Source organism: Gracilinanus agilis, chromosome 3 (assembly GCF_016433145.1).
Source record: "Gracilinanus agilis isolate LMUSP501 chromosome 3, AgileGrace, whole genome shotgun sequence".
In the NCBI taxonomy this organism is placed as follows: Eukaryota; Metazoa; Chordata; class Mammalia; order Didelphimorphia; family Didelphidae; genus Gracilinanus; species Gracilinanus agilis.
Window position 1 is genome coordinate 202,301,241 of NC_058132.1, and position 12,418 is coordinate 202,313,658.

General features: G+C 39.4%; 1 protein-coding gene across 1 annotated transcript in view; it reads right to left on the bottom strand.

Annotated features, from left to right (window-relative positions):
- LOC123242097 (phospholemman-like) overlaps positions 1–12,418 on the bottom strand; it is a 236,045-nt gene that overhangs the window by 108,029 nt on the left and 115,598 nt on the right. The window lies entirely within an intron of this gene.

Sequence of the window (12,418 nt, forward strand, 5' to 3'; positions counted from 1 at the left end):
TTATGATTCTTAGTGAGGGAAAGGAATGGGGAAGGAGGAGTGAGTTCCCCTCAGGGTCTTCGGGGCTCTGGGAAGCGGTACCTGGCGGTCTCTGGGTCTCCCCGGCTGCTACTGGGGTCACGCCAGCAGATGGGGGCGATGCATGTGGTGCACTTGAGTTGGAAGGAACCAGGATTGGGATGCACCATTTGTACTTGGGGGGTCTCTGTCGGCGGGTGGGCAGGACCTCCCACGCCGTCTCGGATGGCCCACGTCACCCAGGTGGAGTGAGCAGATGACTTCTGCCTGTTTTCTGTCCAGTCAGAGAGCCAGCGGGGCTGCCAGCTGCTGGGACCCAAGAGCACTGCCAGGGCTTGAGGCTGCTGGCAGGCAGGCAGTGGGGTGCTGAGCTCTATGTGGTTGCTTCTGGGCCCAGAGAGTTTCTGGGGGGGACTTCAAGAGGGAAGGAGGTTGGGAAGAGGGACGGGAGAGGGGCTGGGGAAGTGCTGGGAGCTGATCTCCGGACGAACGAGATGGGATGATGCTCAAGTTCACCTTGGGCCAAACAGGCATGTCCCCCCCCCCCCCGCGCTGCTCTCTCCCTGCAGAGCCTGAACTGTTCCCCACAGGTGTGGGGTATTACTGAAGGCTCCTTTATCACTAAAGACCTTTTAGCCTGTTCTTTGATGGCTTGGACTTTTTTCGCATGCTTAATATGAAATGTTTTCTAGATTGTCAGACAATGTGCCATTTCGTTTTGCTGATCCCCCCACCCCCCTTTTTAATCTCAGAAGAAATGGATCACTAAGTGGGGGAAGAGAAAGGATATTATCTGATAGGAACGTGATTAAAGCAAAAACAAGGGATTAAAAAAATAAGATAGGGCAGCTGGGTAGCTCAGTGGATGGAGAGTCAGGCCTAGAGACTGGGTTCAAATCTGGCCTCAGACACTTCCCAGCTGTGTGACCCTGGGCAAGTCACTTGACCCCCATTGCCCACCCTTACCACTCTTCCACCAAGGAGCCAATACACAGAAAGTTAAGGGTTTAAAAGTTAAAAAATAAAATAAAAAAATAAAAATATCCTTTAAAAAAGGGAACTTTTTAAAAAATACACAAATACAAATTAAAAAAAATAAAAAAATAAGATAAAATAAAAGGTATTCAATAAGCATTTATTTGGTTTTATAAGCATTGAACAGTGCAAATAGCCAGGTTATCAAGTGAAAGTTAAAATCGTCCTTGCCCTCTAGGAGCTTACATTCATGACCTCACCCCAACCCTTACAGGGAACTTCTAAAGGGCCTAGCAAAATGGTGAGACTTAATTGGGTGAGTTATGTTAAATCCAGTGTCTTTATTTATTTATTTTTAAAAACTCTTACCTTCTGTCTTGGAATCAATACTGTGTATTGGTTCTAAGGCAGAAGAGAGGGGTAAGGACTAGGCAATGGGGGTAAAGTGACTTGCCCAGGGTCACACAGCTAGGAAGTATCTGAGGCAGGATTTGAATACGAGATATTCTCTTTCTGGGCCTGACTCTCCATCCACTGAGCCAGCCAGCTGCCCCCCCCCCCCCTTTCATCACCCTTTTCAAATTTACCAGTTGAAATAATGAATTGCCTGCTTTGTGCAAAGTAATGGGGATGGAAATCCATGTCCAGCCTCAAGGAAACGAGATGAGGAAATCAGAGTCAGAGATTAGCCTGGACTGTCCAGTTGTCTGGATTCTGGTACTGGGGTTAAAGTCAGGCCTCCCTGGGTTCCAGGGTCCAAGAGCACAATTTGTTATTTGATGTTCTCTCAAGTTGTTAAGCCTAATTTTGCCTGAAGTCCCTGAAAATGCTGGTCTGGAGTGATCAGTAATAATAGTGAGTAAAAGTTAAGGTTTATACAGTGAGCTTTACAGAAGATGGACATCTTCTCTTGCTTGCTCCTCAGGACCACGGGGAGCCGGTGCTATTCTCACTCCTGTTGTATACACAGAGGTGAAATGAGCTTTCGAGGCTCATAAGGAGCAGCCGCGAGATTTGAACTCTGGCCTTCCCCATTCCAAATCCAGCATTCTAGCTGCACACAGCACCACCTAGTGGCAAAACGATTACTGCATTACTACTTTGGGACCAGTTTCAGGCAGATTTCTAATTGTCAAGATGAAAGTTCATTCAGGCAAGCTCTCCAGGGCTAATGAGAACAGCTGGGGAGCTGAATTTTTTTTTTAAGCCTTTATTTTCCACCTTAGAATCAATACTATGTATTATTGATTCTAGTATTAATTCTAAGGCAGAAGAGTGGTGGGGGCTAGGCCATGGGGGTTAAGTGACTTGCCCAGGGTCACACAGCTGGGAAGTGTCTGAGGCTAGATTTGAACCCAGGACCTCCCATCTCTAGGCCTGACTCTCTATCCACAAAGCCACCCAGCTGCCCTGCAAAAATCCTTTTGTTAGGTATGAAAATAATGACTTCCCAAGTTAGTGTCAGGGAGGCATGGTTAGTTAGGCAGGATCTTGTCTAGCAATAGTCTATATAGCAATACCGTGCTATAGGTGGACAGGGGGGTGCTATTCAGAGCTAAGCCTCAGTCCTCTCTTTGAGGCATTTCTTTTTTGTTCTCATATCCTATACTTGCTCACAAGAAAATGATCCTCTTTTTTAGCCAATAGCCCTTGAGAAACTTAGATTCCCTCAGCTCTCCTAGTGGGAAAAGAATGCAAAACTGCCTTCCTTTTATTCAGCAGCAATTTTCCTTCTCTCCTAACCCCTTGTAATAGAATTTTAGTTCACTACCCAAAAGTCAATGGGATTGATATGGGGGTATGGACTTCCCCTAGATACCCCCCAAACCCCAAAGGTATCCCAGGTCAAAAAGGAATTCCTTTCTTCCCTTGCATTTCTGCAAGTGTTGGCTAAAGGAAGGAAACTGAGCAACAGAAGCCAAATTATAAGATGTCTCTGAGAGAGACACTCCCTTTGGTGTTCCTAGCTTCTTGATGAACACAGATAGATACCTACCAGCTTGCTTCTGATAAGCATCTGTTTTGAGCTCAGCTATCTAACCATCCCCTAAAACTGGACAAGCTCATCCCCTTTTGACTTTGAGGCATAGGACATAACCACATGACCCATCTCAGGTCCCAGAGTCCCAAAAAAACATCACTCCATCATCCCACCATTATCCCTCCCCTCTCTCTCATAACACATCACCCCACCATCATCCCATCTCTAGTCATGTAGGCTCTGTTGCCAAGAGGGTATAAGAATCCCGGATCCCATCTCTAAGAAGCAGTACTCCACTTGCTCCTGCCTCACCACCACTTGACTCAATAATTCAACTTGCATTCAACTTAATAAAATTTTCTAATTTTAAGCGAATTACTATAGCCTTGTCATTCCTGAGAAAGTATTCCTTCCAGCCAGGTTTCCTGATCAGTTATCCCACTACAGGATGAGGGGACAGAAATAAAAAGGTGGAAAGAATCTGATCATTGGAAGGAATTTTTATGGCAAAAAGGCTGTTTCTAGAGATGCTCCATTCATCTCTCAAAAAGTTTGCAGGCAAAAGACCCACCTTCCTTGTGATGATGGAATGAGGGAGGAGTTGAGGTCTTGAAGTCCAGCTCCTCTTTGGAAATATCCATCAAATTGGCACTAACTGGGGATCCAAGGGACAAACTTGTCAGGCCAATCAGAGAGAGGACACACGTCTCTTGAAAGGAGAGTCAAGATTCACTGGGATTCTTTGGCATAGGAGAATGGTGAAAGATTCTTTCTTTTTTAGGAGACACATGCGTCTGTGAATCACTGGGAAAATGGCCTCATTTATCACCAGTCCTTTATTGGTGACTTTCAGACTTTACAAGGACAAACTTTTCACCTCATGAATGACAACTGAACACCAGATGCATAGCCCTTTGGCCAGGTGACCTAGAACAACTTCAATTGTGTTTACAGCTGGAAACAAAAACATAGGCAAGCAGGACTACCTTGTTTTTTCCTTTGCTTGCAAAAGAGCTAGTCTTGGAGATATTTGATTTCTCTTTGGAACTGGCCCACCTTTTTGTTTTGTTTGGTTTTGGTTTTGGTTTTTAAATTTTATTATTTAAAAATTTTTAAAAACAAGTTTCCACATAAGTTTTTGGAAGTTATATGATCCAAATTGTCTCCCTCTCTTCTTCTCTCCTCCCCGCCCCTCCAGAGATGGCAAGTAATTCAATCTGGTTATATGTGTATCATCACGAAAAACATGTCAACATATTATTCATTTTTGTAAGTGAATAATCTTATAAAACCAAAATCCCAAAGCATATACCCAAATAAACAAGTGATAAATCATATGCTTTCATCTGCTTTCCTACTCCAACAGTTCTTTCTCTGGAAGTGGAGAGCATTCTTTTTTATAAGACCCTCAGATTTGTTCTGTATCATTATATTGCTGATAGTAGCAAAGTCTATCACTTTTGATCATTCCACAATATTGCTGTTACTGAGAACAATGTTTTTCTGGTTCTGCTGATCTCACTCTGCATCAATTTAGGTAAGACTTTTCAGCTTTTTCAGTAATCATCCTGTTATCATTCCTTATAAGATAATAGCATTTCATCACTATCATATACCACAATTTGTTCATCCATTCCCCAACTTAGGATTATCCCTTTGGTTTCCAATTCTTTGCCACCACAAAAATAAGCAACTATAAATATTTTTGTACAAGTAGGTCTTTCCCCATTTTTTAAAATCTCTTTGGGATACAGACCTAATAATGATATTACTGGATTAAAGGATATGCATTGTTTTATAGCCCTCCAGAATGGTTGGATCAGTTCACTACTCCATCAGCAATACATTAGTGTCCCAATTTTGTCACATTCACTCCAACATTTATTATTATTTTCCTTTACTGTCATATTGGCCAATCTGTTCGGTGTGAGGCGGTACCTCAGAGTTGTTTTGATTTGCATTTCTCTAATCAAGAGGGATTTAGAATATTTTTTTCATGTGACTATTGAGAGCTTTGATTTCTTCATGTGAAAACTGCCTATTCATATCCTTTGACCATTTATCAACTGGGGAATAACTTGTATTCTTATAAATTTGATTCAATTCTTTATATATTTGAGAAGTGAGACTTTTTTCAGAGAAATTTGCAATAAAATTTCCCCCCAGTTTATTGCTTCCCTTCTAATCTTGGTTGCATTGGTTTTGTTAGTACAAAACTTTTTTTATTTAATATAATAAAAATTATTTATTTATTTTATATCTTGTAATGTTCTCTACCTCCTGTTGGGTCATAAATTCTTTCCATCTCCATAGATCCAAAAGGCAAAATATTCTGTGTTCCCCTTATTTACTTATATCACTCTTTATGTTTCAATAATATACTCATTTTGACCTTATCTTGGTATAGGGTATGAGATATTGTTCTAAAACTAATTTTTGTCATATTGTTTTCCAATTTTCCCAGCAGTTTTTTTCAAATGGTGAGTTCTCTAAGGGTTAAAAATTATAGGTTGTATTAAATGTATAAAAATATGGTCACCAAAAATATAATACTCAAGTCAGGATGAGTTTTTATGGTAGTTTATTTACAAAGGAGAAAGAGTGAAAGTAAGGAAATGAGAGAGAGAGAGTAGATAACTACTCCAGCCTGGTCAGAGTAAATTAAACAAGGGTTTTAGCTACCAGGCCTCCTCAAAGAGGAGGGGTCTCTACAGAGGCTAGTTCCTCTAGAAAAGCCAGGAAAGGGAGTCAACCTTTTTCATTCACCCACATGGTAGTTCTAAGGGAAAATCCAAGAGCAATTTGAGGTCCCCAGTCAGAGCTCTTCCAGGGCTGAGTTTGAAGGTGAAAGTGCTGGTCACAGAAAGTTCTTGCCACTTTTAAAAACCATTCTTTTTGTCATTTCCTGTGCTTTCATTCCACTTTACATGGACCAATTGCAGCTATAGTTTTGTATAGGACTGCCTAGGGGGCAGTTAGTTGATTCTGATTCATCACCTACTATCACCCACATGGCTCACAGACCTCCCCATGTGAAGTGTATATGCTTCTGGTGATTAAATCTAAAAATAGGCAGGGGAGAGTTAGTCCCATCTTTACAATTCTTATCCCCCAAACTGGAAACTTTGGATTTATCAAACATTAGACTGCTGAGGTCATTTGCTGTTAATCTATTCCATTGATTCACCCTTCTATTTCTTAGTCCATACTAGATTGTTTTGATGATTATTCATCATACTAGATATTTAGAAGAAGAGTATTCTTCATAGTAGAGTTTAAGATCTGGTATTACTAGACCACCATCCTTCACATTTTTTTTCCCATTAGTTCCCTTGATATTCTTGATTTTTTGTTCTTCTAGAAGAATTTTGATATTGTTTTTAGTTCTGTAAAATAGTTTTTTGGTAGTTGGATAGGTATGGCACTGAATAAGTAAATTAATTTAGATAGGATTGTCATTTTTATTATATTATCTTGGCCTACCCATGAACAATGAATGCTTTTTCAATTGTTTAGATCTACCTTTTTTTGGTGTGAAAAGTGTTTTGCAATTATGTTTATATAATTCCCATGTTTGTCTTGGCAAATAGATTCCCAAACAGTTTATATTGTCTAAAGTGATCTTAAATGGGTTTCTTCTTTCTAACTTGCTGCTGGGCTTCGTTGGAAATATATAGAAATGCTGACTATTTATATGGGTTTATTTTGTATCCTGCAACTTTTCTAAAACTATTATTTCAACTAGTTTTTTAGTTGTTTTTCTAGGATTCTCTAAGTATACCAGTACATCATCCACAAAGAGTGATAGTTTAGTTTTCTCATTGCCTACTGTAGTAGCAGAGAGATTTTCGGAATGTTGCAAGGCTAGAAGGGTAGGAGTGACAGTTGGAAGGAACAACAGAGGCTTGTGGGAAATAGAATGGGAGGAGGAACTTTGTCTCTGGACTTGGTGTGGGGATGGAGTATTTTCATCTCACCTCAGGATTCAATATTTGGATACCTGAGGCTTTCCCAATCTTTCCCTTGTGCCTGAAGACCTGAAAGTGTTCCTGGGTTTTTCCTAAATGACCATCAAAGAGACTGTCTAGACATCTACAGCAGCTAGAGGGCTTTTCAACCTGGAAAGTTTGCTGAGACAACCTGAAGACTTTACCCTACTTGTGCCTTCCAAAGAAAGACACTTGCAATCTGTCTTTAGATCAGATTAGCTAACAGATTAGAGGAAGGAAGAAGAACATTTGAAGCCACAGTCGTTGGCTTGGCTAGGTCAAATAGTCTCCAAACTTCCTGTGTGTTAGAATAGGGTTTCCTGATTCCATTAACCTAACCCTTCCTTGAATCTGTTATAATAAACCATTTTTTTGAGAGATTCACAGTCAGATCAGAATTCCTTGAGATTACCTGGAGAGGGTTGAGGGTGAGAGGGGTAATTTGGGGAAACAACTCTCTTAAGCTCTGGCTAAGTTAAATCTGAAGTTGTCTGCCATTGTTTTCTCCCCAACAGGACGCTGGGTTCAGAGGGGACTTTGACGGAGCCAGGCCATTTGCTAAGCCCTGGCAACCAGTCATTACCAAATCCCAAAAGGTCCTTTGTCTGAGCACCGGTTTCTGTCCATTTCTGTTCTCAACATCATCACAGATATAAACTCCATTGAAGCTCTCAGGGTAAAGGAGGGGAGTAACCCAGCTAATCTCAACACATAACCAGACTAGCTAAGCCAATAACATCTTTGGGTTCTTCCCTCAATCATTAACACTACTTTGATTCCTTCAGTTTCTTTTTCTTCCCTAATTGCTAACACTAGTATTTCTAGTACAATGTTAAATAATAGTGGTGATAATGGGCATCCTTGCTTCACTCCTGATCTTATCGGGAAGGTTTCTAACCTTTCCCCATTGCAGATGATACTTACTAATGTTTTAAATGAATACTACTTATTCTAAGGAAAGGCCCTTTTATTCATATTCTTTCTAGTGCATTCAAAAGGAATGAGTGTTGTATTTTGTCAAAGGAGTTTTCTGCATCTATTGAAGTAATCATGTGATTTTTGTTAGTTTGATTATTAACATTATTGAAATATATAAGGATAAAATGGATTTCTAATTCTAAGGGATTCTAATTCCACCCAAATGAAATTCCCTGGTTCCACAAGGAACTGCTTCTCCTGTGGCCACAAGCTACACTGATCCTTCCTGATCTGACTAACCCCAATTTTTTACTATTCTAAGTAAACTAATGCTATTATCCTTATAATTCTTAATTTTGCTTCAAAGTTATAAGAATTACAAAGGCTAGCTGGCTGAGTCTCAGCAAGAACCAAGTTGGGACTCTGAGCCTTAACAGACTCAGAATCCAAACCAAAGACCAGGGTTTTCTTTGGTCTTCTCAGAGTTAAAACAATCTATAAAACAGTAATAGATAGTCAATAGTTTTTCCCAAGTTGGAAAAAGAAAACAGTAAGCTCCTTCAGGTCTTTCCCACATTTCCTTCTATCTTAGATAGTGAGAGAGAGAGAAAAAAAAAGATGCTACCTCCTCCAAGCCCTCACAGCAAGTCTCCTTGAATGACTCTGCCAACTGCCAGAGATCAACTGCTACTCCCAGAGAGAGTAACTGTCCATTAGGCTTGAAACTGACACTCTGGCTCAGCTCTGTTTGAAATTCCAATTCTTTCTCAAGTCAGTTTCTCTACTTCTTATCTCTAAACTAATAAAACAATACTTATTCTCTAATATCATCCTTATAATTTCCCCCCTCAAGCATATGGAGAGTTAAGAAAAATTTCTCCTTTATGCTTGTTGGGGCAGCTGGGTAGCTCAGTGGAGTGAGAGTCAGGCCTAGAGACAGGAGGTCCTAGGTTCAAACCCGGCCTCAGCCACTTCCCAGCTGTGTGACCCTGGGCAAGTCACTTGACCCCCATTGCCCACCCTTACCAACCTTCCACCTATGAGACAATACACTGAAGTACAAGGGTTTAAAAAAAAATACAAAAAACCCCCCAAAAACTGCTTATATCCTTTATGCTTGTTATTCTATGTAATTCTAAAGTTATACCTAATATCATTATTATATTCTTCCCCCCCTCCCACCAAATAGTCTTAATCTTACACTTATCTTATCCTATTCTTATTGCTACACCTATCTATGCTAACCTGCACTAGGGGTATAAATCAAAGAAAAGAAAATTTCAATGAAAACAAATAATCAATGAAAACATACTTGCACAAATGCAAGTGCAAAACATACAATTACAGAAATTCAATTGCATGCAAAATGCAAACTTTTTTTTTTTTTTTAACCCTTGTACTTTGGTGTATTGTCTCATAGGTGGAAGGTTGGTAAGGGTGGGCAATGGGGGTCAAGTGACTTGCCCAGGGTCACACAGCTGGGAAGTGGCTGAGGCCGGGTTTGAACCTAGGACCTCCTGTCTCTAGGCCTGACTCTCACTCCACTGAGCTACCCAGCTGCCCCCAAAATGCAAACTTTTGAAAAACATTTGTAACAATAAAATACAGTTACAAAAATCAATTTAACTTATGTTTTATAAAAACTAAAGTCTATCTAAAATAATAACTACATAACTCATGTAAACTGCACTTTACAAATCCTATTTGAACAATTCAAACAAAACTTTTTACTATGCTAAGACCTTATCCTATTGCTAATACAGAAAACCAAAACTAACTACATTAAAACTCAAAATCAACTTGCTATACTAATAAAATCAAAACTTTGTAACAATTTAACTATATACACATCTAAATAAATATACAGATCTGGACAATTTCTACACCTATATATATGTATGTTATTTTTATAATTTGGTCAATTTTACTGATAGTTTTCCTTATATTAAACCAGCCTTGAATTTCTGGTATAAATCCTACCTGGTCATAGTGAATAATCCTTGTGATATATTGCTGTGGTCTTTTTGCTAGTATTGTAAGGTTTTTGTATTAATGTTCATTAAGGGAAGGAGGTTAACACATTGGATATTATAATTGTAGGAAATGTAGGTTGAAAACTGATATTGATATGGGGCTACCTATATACCCCTATATACCCTAAAACCCCAGAAAGTGTTCCAGGTCAGAGAATACAGAAAAGACACATTTTCCCTTGCATTCCTGCAGTGCTAAGGGAAGGTGACTTTGAGCTAAGAAGAAGATCCCCTTTGGGTTCTCCCTTATTCTTGATGAGCTCTAATAGGCACCTCACAGCTTGCTCCTAATAAGCATCTATTTTGTATCCCAGATATCTGATTATTCTCTAAACTGAACAGTTCACCCCCTTTTGACTTTGAGACATAGGATATAACCACATGACCCATCTTAGGTTCCAGAGACCCAATAACATGCCATCATCATCCCATCTCTAGTCACATATATGAAGAGTATATAAACCCCCAAACATATTTCCTCTAGGAGGCAGCATTCTACCCACTGTGTCTCCCTCAGCCATTCCATTTGTCTTAACCACTTGACTTACATTTGTTAAAATCATTATCTGGGATAAGATGGATGCCACTTTGACTGACAGGGCTGGCAGTTAAGAATTTAGAATGTTCACAGGTTCTGTGAGCCAGGGGCAAAAATCAGTTAGTTCCACCCTATAAATACCCCCAAGGAACAACAGTTGAGAACTCAAAGCTCAGAGCTCAAATTTGAGCGGACTTCTCTTGGAGCAAGAACTGAGACAGAGGGAAGTGAAGGGTGGAAGAAGGGGTAGGCCTGAAATCTTTAACCTGTACCTGACAGAGAGAGAGCTAGTGAGCAATCAACACCATTGATAATAGAGCTGAGAGAACATATAGATCATCTTTAAACATCAACATCAATAGCCTTCCATAATCTCTGGCTTGGCTGTGGCTAGGTCAGGTCAGAGTTAGTGAGAGGGTGAACACCTCCAGCTTCTACCAGCCTAGCAATCTCCAGACTTGATCATCAATTAGTTTAGTAGCCAAACCAATAGCAATAGGGTTCCCAGATCCTCAAACCTATTACCTTGTTTTCCTTTCCCCATTAATAATTTTAATATAGTGATTTATTAACAAGTACCTTTCCTGAGTGGTTATTCTACCAAAGCCCTTGGGAAAGGGAGATCAATATGCAGTCAGATAACAACATTTCCAATAGCTAATCAATAGCCTTATCAACAACTAATCCAACCTCAAGTTAGGGCCAGTGAGGTTAACCATCTATCTAACCTCTCAAAGGTTCCAAACCTGGGTAACTGTTAGAAGGAAGCAACTGACAGGCCTAATCAATCAAGCCTGTCAGGGAGGAAAGGCATAGATTATATCCATAGCTATTGTGAGAGGAGTGTTTCTTCCCTCACCAACTATAGCCAGTTTAGGCCTTGGGTACCTGATCCCTCCTCCATTCATATTATCTCTGAGATCTACATACCATCCATTCTCCAAGGTCTAGAGATAGATCTATAGGGAGATATACAAAGATATTATAAGGGCTTTTATTTCTTTTTAACACATTCAAATTTATAAATCTCTTTCATTTTTAAGCTAGCTATTGGAGTTGTCATTCATGACAAGGGAAAACTGTTTAGATCCAGGGTTTTACCTTAAAGCTTTCCCACAACCATATGACATGTAATTAAGAAAATAAAATACTTTTGAAAAATCATAAAAAATTGTATTGACATCTAGTTTGGAAAAAATTTTAAATTTATTATGATTTTAAAAAAAAAAAAGACTTTAAGAATGGAAATCCTGCCTCAGCCACTTCCTAGTTGTATAATTCTGGGCAAACCACTTTATTTCTGTCTGCCTCTATTTTTCCATCAGTAAAACTGGGATATTAATAACACTTACTTCCTAGAGTTGTGAAGACAAAATGCGATACTCTTTGTAAAGTACTTTTCAAAGTTTAAGGGCTGTATAAAATCTTGAGCCAAAGATCTGACTTTTATTCTATGCACACAAAATACACAAACCAGAGGTTTGCAGCTATGCCCATTTTTTTTTGGTCTCAGACATCTAGGTTCCAGGTTCCATAGGTTTTATATGCATAGGCAATGACTCAACATAGTTGATGAACAGGACCAGTTATTCAAAATTTACGTTTCAAATAGAGGTCTCAAACAGGGTTTATAAAGTAGATTTCAAGAAGAGATTCTAATAAGAAGGGTTATGAACAGGACATCCCCCCTTTTTTCTTCCTTCCCTTTCTTGAATAACTTGTTAGGGCACTGAAAGACTAAGGATCTGGTTTCCTCATGTCACAACCTCTGGAGTCTGTGGCCAGGTAATGGAAGTGTTAGGGGCATTATCAGCACTGCACAAGCTCTCAATTTTATTCTTTACTCTTATATTTAATTTCTAGGCAACTAAACTATATCTTTTTTATCTCTTCTTATGATCAATATTCTATACACAGTTATTTTGGATAATTGAGTCCAACTTGGTAAATCACAGTTGCAGTTTAC